Genomic DNA, 10,165 nt, shown 5'->3' with positions numbered 1-10,165 from the left:
CTGGGAAGATGGTTCAAAGGGCTGGAGTCAATACTGACCTAAATAAAGGTATAAAACAATTAAAAAGTTGATCACATAACATTGAGCAATATACAAAAGTAATTTTAAGTTCTAGTATCCAGAATATATTAAAATTTTTCTGGAACTCAACAACAAAATGACAAAAACCCCATCTAAAAATGGAGTAAAGGAAATGAAAAAAAAAGATATTCACATTGCCAACTAGCTCATAAAAATATGTTCAACACTGTTGGTCATTCGAGAAATGTAAATCAAAACTGCAGTGAGATAGCACTTCATTTTCATTAGTATGGCCCTAATAAGGATGTGAAGAAACTGGAACCTTGGTGGGAATGTAAAAGAGCACAGTCATTTTGAAATGTTTGGCAGCTCCTCAAAAAGTTAAAACATTGAATTACCATATGACCCATGATTCCACTTCTAGGTATACACCTCAAAGAATTGGAAACAGGTGTTCAAACAAAAACTTGTACATGAATGTTCAGAGCACCACTCTTCACAATAGCCACACTATGGAAACAACCCAAATGACTATCAACAGATGAATGAATAAGCACATTATTCAGTCCTAGAAAGGAATGAAATACTGACACATGCAATGACATGGATGAACCTTGAAAATATTATATGCTAAGTGAAATAAACCAGACACAAAAGGCCACATATTGTACAATTCCATTTATATGAAATATGCAGAGTTGGCAAATTCATAGAAACAAAAAGATTAGCAATTGCCAGGGATTGGAGAAAATGGGAACAGGGACTGTTGCTTAATGAGTATGAGGTTTCCTTTAAGGGTGATGAAAATGGTCTGGAATTATATGGTGCTTATGGTTGCACAACATCATAAACATATCATGTTGCAATGAATTGTACTTGAATAGTAACTAAAATAGTAACTGCCATGCTATGTGCATTTTATCACAGTACATTTGGAGGAGTGAACCATACCTGGCAGTGCTCAGGGACTATTCTTGACACTGTGCTCAAGAGTGACGGCCTGGGGTTGGAGAGATAGCATGGAGATAGGGCATTTGCCTTGCATGCAGAAGGATGGTGGTTCGAATCCTGGCATCCCATATCGTCTCCCGAGCCTGCCAGGACCGATTTCTGAGCATCGAGCCAGGAGTAACCCCTGAGCACTGCAGGGTGTGACCCCCCCCCACAAAAATAGAGGGATGCCCTGGAAATATTCAGGGGAGTAAATACAATGCCGGGGATCAAGGTGGGGTCCAATGCATTTAAGTCAAGCACCTTAACCCTATATGAGCTTTCTAGCTGACAATTTCTATTTTTTCTTTTTGGTTTTTGGGCCACACCAGGCAGTAATCAGGGCTTATTCCTGGCTCTGCACTCAAGCATCATTCCTGCCAGCTCAGGGGACAATTTGGGATGCCAGGGTTCAAACCTGTGTCAGTCGAGTGTAAGGTGAGTAGATCTTAATCACTGTACTCTCTCAGCCACAGCCATGATATTTTTTGTTTGTTTGTTGTTTGTTTTGGGGCCACACCCGGTGATGCTCAGGGGTTACTCCTGGCTATGCGCTCAGAAATCACTCCTGGCTTGGGGAACTATATGTTCAAACCGCAGTCCATCCTAGGCCAGCCTCGTGCAAGGCAAACGCCCTACTGCTGCACCACCATCCCAGTGTCATAATACATTTTTAAAAAAGAATTTTACACACTACGAATAAGTGTAATTTCTTGTTTTCTTTCTGATTCAAATATAATCTCATTTCTAAATGCAAGTATAGTTCATTTTTACACATTTTTATACATTAACAAGCTAAAGAAGAAAATACACATGTCAACTGATAAAGAAAAAACTTTGACAAAATTGAATATGCATGCCTGATAAAAATTCTCAAAAGCTAGGGTTAGACCTAATATACTTTCTGGTGAAAGACCAACTGCTTTCCTCCTAAGAATAGGAACATGACAAAGACGTCTGCTCACATCACCTATCCAACCTAGTACTAGAAGTCAAAATCAGTGCAATTAAGCTTAAAAAAATAAGAAAAGAAACAAAAGGCTTCTTGCCTGAGAAGAAAGATAAAACTTTTTATTTGCAGATTACATGAATGTGTTTCCCTAGAAAATCTATAAAATAACTCTTAGGTTAACAAGTGAGTTCAGCCGAGGTCACAGAAAAGAAGATAAGTAATAAAACCACATGGAGAACAAAACTGAAATACTTGATGTAAACCTAACAAAACATGAATAGGACTTGTATGTGAAAAACAAGATCAAGGACCGAGTGTTCAGTGGCAGAGCACTTGTCTCATATGCCTATGGTAATGAGTTTGATTCCTGGTATTAAGAACCACATTCCCTAAACTGGTACAGCCCTGGCGACACAATTGGGACCCTGATGTACCACAGTCAAGAGAGCATCCCATAGCACGTGCTGGCATGTTCAACATCCTGGGTCTACCCTTGGCACCACATAGCCCCTCTATTTCCACCCAATGTGTAATCAACAACAGTAAAAATATATTTAACATCAGAAAATATGTCAAGTTGATGGATGTACACGGAATCTATTATGCTGAGTGAAATAAGTCAGAGAGAGAGAGAGAGAGAAAAACGCAGAATGGTCTCACTCATCTATGGGTTTTAAGAAAAATGAAAGACATTCTTGCAATAATAATTTTCAGACACAAAAGAGAAAAGAGCTGGAAGTCCCAGCTCACCTCAGGAAGCTCACCACAAAGATTGATGAGTTTAGTTAGAGAAATAACTACATTTTGAACTGTCCTAATAATGAGAATGTATGAGGGAAATGGAGAGCCTGTTTAGAGTACAGGCGGGGGGTCGGGTGGGGAGGAGGGAGACTTGGGACATTGGTGATGGGAATGTTGCACTGGTGATGGGTGGTGTTCTTTACATGACTGAAACCCAAACACAATCATGTATGTAATCAAGGTGTTTAAATAAAATATATATATATAAAAGAAAATATGTCAAGTTGAGACACAACTCAGTGGAAGAGTACATGCCTTGTTTATATGAGGCTCCGAGTTTGAACATGCACAAACACACACACACACACACACACACACACAAAGAGATAGCAATTGTCCCCAAACTGAAAGATTGGTAATTCTGGTTCACATTTTTGTATGTAATTGTCACATCTCCAAATGTTAGCTACTGGATTTATTCAAGGAAATGGTAGGTAAAATTAAGAGCACAGAGCTAGGAATATCCCAGATATGGCCCCCACATTCCCCTAAAAATTATATATAGGTTTAATGAAATTCCTATCCAAATACCAGAAAGTTTTCTTTACCTTAATTTATTTTTATTTTTTATTTTAGGGTTATATAGCCAGCGGTGCTCAAGGGCTATTCCTAGCTCTGCTGAGCATCCCTGGAAGTGTTTAAGGAACCATATGTGATGTTCAAAATTTAGGTCTAAATGATAGAAGGCAAGCACCCTAATACCTGTCCTATATGTTACTCTTAAAAAAATTTTTTTTTGGTTTTTGGGCCACACCCGGCGGTGCTCAGGGGTTACTCCTGGCTGTCTGCTCAGAAATAGCTCCTGGCAGGCACGGGGGACCATATGGGACACCGGGATTCGAACCAACCACCTTAGGTTCTGGATCGGCTGCTTGCAAGGCAAGCACCACTGTGCTATCTCTCCGGGCCCTAAAATTTTAATGTACAAAAAGAGAAACTAAAGTATGCGAATTAATTTTGAGAAAGAAGTGGAAGGAATCAATCACCTGGTTTCATGATTGATTATGTGCCTATAAGCAACACAGATTGTATAATATTTGCTACAGAACAAATATAAATTACCAAAATAGAGTTTAAAAATTAAAGCCACAAAACATGCCTAACTGATTTTGACATTACAAAATAATTCAATGAAAGACTAGTTTTTCTTCAAATTGTGAATCAACTTGGACATAAAAAGGCACAAAATGAACTTTAAACCTAAACTCACAGCTTACATAGAAATTAACTCAAATGGACTGTGAATTTAAACATAAAACTATAAAACTTTTTCTTTCTTATTGCCAGATATTAAAACCAATATATAGGTAGACCTACCACTGAGCTATGGCCCCAGTACCCATCAAACCAGTGGACTGAGAGATAGTATAGTAGGTAGGACACTTACCAATCTGGGTTTGGTTCCCAGCACCCTATATGGTCCCCCAGATCCTACCCCGCAGTGATCTCTGACCACAGTGTCAAGATTCAGCCCTAAGCACCTTTGGGTGTACCCCACCAAAATAAAAGCAAAGAGAAAGTAAGAAAAATACATTGAAGAAAATCTTCAGGGCCTAGGGACAGGCAATATTTTTAACTTTAATAGTAAAAGCACTATACAAGCAAAATAAATAAGTTAAGCCTTCATCAAAATATAAAATGTTGCTCCTGAGAGATCTTATCTGGAGAACTAAAAGTAAAGCTACACACTTGAGAAAATATTTGCAATGCACACATCTGACAAAGTATGGGTATCTCAAAACTCAACAGTGGGAAAAAAAGCAAATAATCCAATTACAAAATGAGGAAAAGACATAAACAGACACTAAGAGACTACAGATGGTAAATATATCGTTAGCCATGAGAGGCAAATTAGTACCACAATAAGAATCACTACACATATATCAGAATGGCTAAAATAAAAGGTAGTGACAGCATCAAATGCTAGTGAGGACAAGGGAAGTGTAGACACATAATTGGTGGAAATGAAGAATGATACAGTCATTCTGGAAAATAGCTTGGTAATTTTTTAAATAAACATGCAACTACCACATGGCTCAGCAATTGCACTCCTACACATCTATTTGGGGGAACTAAAAAAAATCTAACTTCCACTAAAGGCCTATACATAAATTTAGAATATAGCAGCTTTAATCATAATAGTTAATAATGAGAAACAAACCAGATGTGACCATATGTTGGAAAGGCAGTTAATCTAGTGCAGCGGCTTAGGAAAACACCTTGTCAGTGTATGGTCACAATGTAAAATCCCATGTGCCAAGGATGATAGTGGCAGCTCTTCTGTGTGTCCTGCAAGCAATATCTAACCACAGTAAGCCAGGTATGTGTAAAAACCACAAAGGGGTTGCAATCTCCAGTGAGCACTGCAGCTAAGAAGATGTGGGAACATCACAGCCAGGAAGTGTACTCCTAGGCAAACACATATGTAGGCACCTAGTGACTCCCCTGAGGGAAACTCCTATTGATTATGCAAGCACAATTAAATGTGCTCAGTGAGCGCATAGGTCTTGTCTGCAAGTAACACAACTTTATGTGTGATCCTAGGCAAGAAGCACCAGAGCTAAAAAAGAAAAAGTATGCACAGGACAGTATATGCACTCTCTAATCATCAAAGCACTATCAACAACAGTGAAGAAAAAGTAGAGCATAAGTGAATAATAACAGTGATTTTAGGGACTGAGTGTAGATCCAGAAATAACTCTATGCATTGCTGGGTGTGGCCCAAAACTATATATATCCCTTATGGTCCCCCGAGCTCAGAAAGGAAGGCATTGTAGAGTCCAAGAGATAGTGCATCGGGTAGGGCACTTGCCTTGCACCTGGCCAACTGGGTTAGATTCTTGGTGTCTGAATCCTATATGGTCCCCTAAGCACCACTAAGAATAATTCCTGAGTGCAGAAGCCAGGAGTAGCCCCTGAGCACCACTGGGTGTAGTTCAAAAACAAAAACAGAAAAAAGGGAAAGAAAGGAAAAATCATATCAAAAATACTAAAATAAAGATTCATCTTTAACATAAATGCAAGAAACCTTAACAAAATAGAAAATAACTGAATTAAGCAACATATACAAGGGACCAAATAATGGCCAAATGAGATTTATTCTGGAAATATAAAGCTGATGTAACATTAAATGATGTAACACTAAAAGAATATTCATTTCAATATCTGTAGAAAAAAATTCACAAACTTGATCACATGATAAAAACTCTGAAAAGGCAAGAAGTCTAAGAGAACTTCCTAACATCATATGCAATTGTGAGAAACTGAAGGCTTTCCTTTCAAGATAAGGAACAAAACAAAGATGTCTCCTACCGCTACTTCTATATAACATTGCTCTGGCGGTTCCATTTGGTACAATAAAGAAAAAAAACACGTTAAAAGCAACCACACCTAAAGATTTAGAAGTCTTTATTTGCAGATAATATGATCCCATATGTAGAAAATCCCAAGGAATTCACAAAAATAATACTAGCATCAATAAACAAGTTTATTAAGGAAATAAATCAATATATGAAAACTGGGCAAGAAAGATAGTGTAGGGTTTACAGCTCTTGATTTGTACTTAGACAAACCTGGTCCAATCCCTGGCATCACATATGGACCTCTGAGGCTGTCAAGAATTATTCCTTAGCACAGAGCCAGAAGTAAGCCCTGAACTCTGCTGGGTGTGCCCCCAAAACCGAAGGAAGGAAGGAAGGAAGGAAGGAAGGAAGGAAGGAAGGAAGGAAGGAAGGAAGGAAGGAAGGAAGGAAGGAAGGAAGGAAGGAAGGAAGGAAGGAAGGAAGGAAGGAAGGAAGGCAGGAAGGCAGGAAGGCAGGCAGGCAGGCAGGCAGGCAGGCAGGCAGGAAGGAAGGAAGGAAGGAAGGAAGGAAGGAAGGAAGGAAGGAAGGAAGGAAGGAAGGAAGGAAGGAAGGAAGGAAGAAGAAAAAAGAAAGAAACAAACAGAAAAGCTACATATTGTAGGAACATGAAGGAATATTCTGGAGTAATGGAAGCATTCTTTATCTTGTTTGGACTGTCAAGTATATAGCGTATTTTCCGGCGTATAAAACCACCCTTCAACCCATGAAAAACTTCCTAAAAGTCTTAAAAGTAAGTTACTTCTTAAAAGTAAGAGGGGGTAGATCACTGGTCCCTGAAACTGGAATAAGTATCAGCATGCCATATACCGCCATATAAAACAGCTCCCAACTTTTAGGAAGTTTTTCATGGGTTGAAGGGTCGTCTTATATGCTGGAAAATATGGGTAAGTGCATAAAAGAATCAAAACAGCAACATGAAGGAATTGGAGAGATAATACAGGAGTTAGGGTGATTATTTTGCATGAAGCTAACCCTGATTCAAGCTCTGGCACCATATATAACCCCCCTGAAGACTCCTAGGAGAGATACCTGAGTATAGAGCTAAGAGTAAGTCCTCAGCACAGTTATCTGTCACTACAAAACAAAAAACAACCAAGCAACTTGAAGACTATAATTTTGATTATAATTACAAATAAAAATTGTTTTCTTGATTATAACCTACACTTTAAAATAATCATGCCAGAGAGATAGTATAGCAATAATAAAACTGGAAAAATCTCAAATGTGGAGACTAAATAAATATATTTTTCAGTAACCACTGGGTCAATGAGAAAATTAAAGCGGAATTTAAATAATACCTGTAGACAAATGAAAAAGAAAAACATAGTTTATTTCAGGAAGGATGCAGCAAAAGTGGTACTAGAAGAGAAGTTAATAGCAATACAAATCTTAATAATACATGAAAGGCTTATTGTTTATTTTCTTTGGGGGCCAATCTTGGTGCTCTCTTTCGATGTGGTGCTCAGGGATTGCTCACAAAAGTACTCAGGGGACCATGCAGTGCCTGGGACTGAATCTAGTCCGCCTGCATGCTAAGTCTATACCCCAACCCTTGGAACTATCTCTCCAGCCTCTTCCTGGTAGCTCTTTTGGAATAAAATAGTTCAGGCTGCGATTTTTGTTTGTTACAGGACATATATTTGTTACAGGGAACTGTATGTTTGTAATAAGAAATTCTATTTGCTTATACATGGATGGATATGAAGATTATTATGCTGAGTGAGATGAGTCAGAGGGATAGAGATAGACATAGAATTTTATCCCACTCATTTGTGGGATATAAGAAAAACAAGAGATAACTATGGTAATAATATCCATAGGCCAAGAGATCCAGCCCAGAATAGGAAACTCACCACAAAGAGCAGTGAGTACAAGAAGAGTAGAGAAGACAATGATAGTTGGAACTGATCACTCTGGACAAGAACTCTGCATTGAAAGGGGAGAGTGACATGCAAGTCACCACTCCATTGACAATAGTGTAGACCACAGTGACAAAAAGGAGAGAGATACACTAATGGGAATACGCTTTGGGAGGAGGGTGGGCCATTCTAGCACTGGTTTATGTTGGGACAGTCACTGGAAATTTTTTCTCCTTGGTCTCCATTTCAAAAACCATGTGGGGTCTAGTGGCCCCACACGTACAATATATATTATATCATATGTGTTATTATTATATTATTATATTTTTATTTATATTTTATTATATATTGTATGTGTATTATATGCATATAGTTTATATATGCATAATATCCATCTCGTATTGTGACCTTGATACTGCCCTACAGAGCTCATTTCTAAATTTTTACTGCCTCAGTCCCAACCATTATTTCCCCCCATTTACCCATGTAAGTGCATCTCATGACATGAAGCTCACCACATAGAGTGATGAGTGCAGTTAGAGAAATAACTACACTAAAAACTATCATAACAATGTGAATGAATGAGGGAAATAGAAAGCCTGCCTTGAGTACAGCTGTGGGTGGGATGGGGAGGAGGGAGATCTGGGAAATTGGTGGTGGGAATCTTGCACTGGTGAAGGGGGGTGTTCTTTACATGACTAATTATACAACTACAATCATATTTGTAATCACGGTGTTTAAATAAAGATAATTAAAAAAAGGAGAGAGAGGGAGAAAGAGAGAGAGAGAGAGAGAGAGAGAGAGAGAAATTGCCTGCCCTAGAGACAGTGGGGATGGGGGTGGGGAAGTGGGCAAGAAACGGGAGACATCTTTTGCAAGAGGCATGCAGTGGTGAAGGATGGTGTAGGTCCTATGAATGAAAGCCAACAACGAACCATTTTGTAATCATGGTGCTTAAATAATAAAAGAGAAATTCTATTTGCTAAGAATGTAGCGCTACTAATACCTATTGTGTAATTTCTTTACTACTAATTTGCTTGCTGGTATTGGCTCTCTCCCTCTATACTTGTGATTCCAATAGAGACAAAACAAATGCTTAAGTGGTGGAGTTTGATTCTTGGACACGTTTCTTCTTACCAAGGTGAGTGACAGCAAGCATCATATTATGAATTCTCAAAGCAATTGAAGTCAGAGATAATTTTCTCGGGGGGGGGGTTTGGAAATACTTTTGGAACTAGTATTTTCACCTTTAGTTTTAATCAGGATTGAATCAAAGGTAAGGTTTATTGTTTTATTTCATAATAGAAGAACATATTGTTGTTAATAATAGATGTTATTAATCATTCCCTTTGGGCTAATATTTATGTACCTGACAATGGCTGCTGAATAAACTGGTGGAATAAACATCTTTCTGCATAAATCTTTGTGAACATGAGTAAATATTTATGATACATTCCCAGATGCAGAATTCTGGGTGCAAAGGGTGAGATAGTTGAATTTTTTAATATACTCATATTATTTTCTTTATTGAAAAGAAAGGGAAGCCGACCCTACTTCCTCCATGAACTCTGCAGCTTGGTTCCAGTTCAGGAACTCAGGAACTGCTGGCTGAAGAGGTGATTGGAGGCTGAGGGACACATCACGAATTTTACCTCCCCACAAGGGAGGGTGAGCTGAGGCCTTGGGACTCTGGGTGCTGAATCTCATTTGAGGCCAAGGCTAAAGCCAATGCCTCGGGAGATTTTCAGCCAAGCCTAGCAAATTGTTCTCTTTAAAGAAATGCCCGGGGGTGGGGAGAGTACAGCCCATACTGTACAGATAGTACAGTACAACAATAAACAGACATAGAATGTACTCGGGGTCAGGACCATAGCTCAACTTGCTGGAGCTCATGTTTTACATTCAGAGGCCTAAGGGTTGATTCCTGGGACCGCTGGATGTTGATCAACATCCTTCTCCCCCCCAAATGCACCAATTTATACTTCTTTTTTTCTTTTATTTTCTCTTTTTACCAGTTTATACTTCTAACCCATTATTTTTTCAGGAATACTTACAAAACTTTATTATTTTCCAGTTTTAATGAATAAATCTTAATCTCCAATGAACTGGAGAAAAAGTACAGGAGGCAGAGTACACACTGCTGACCTGGGTTCAATGCACCACATATGGTCTCCTGAGCT

At 38.6% G+C, this 10,165-nt stretch overlaps 1 pseudogene; it reads right to left on the bottom strand.

Moving 5' to 3' along the window:
• Window positions 1–9,619: 9,619 nt before the first annotated feature.
• On the bottom strand, window positions 9,620–9,738 carry LOC125999930 (uncharacterized; annotated as a pseudogene).
• Window positions 9,739–10,165: the final 427 nt, after the last annotated feature.

The sequence above is a fragment of the Suncus etruscus genome, chromosome X (assembly GCF_024139225.1).
Source record: "Suncus etruscus isolate mSunEtr1 chromosome X, mSunEtr1.pri.cur, whole genome shotgun sequence".
NCBI classification, from domain to species: domain Eukaryota; kingdom Metazoa; phylum Chordata; class Mammalia; order Eulipotyphla; family Soricidae; genus Suncus; species Suncus etruscus.
The sequence above is the reverse complement of the archived record's forward strand: the minus strand, read 5'-3'. Positions and strand labels throughout refer to the sequence as shown.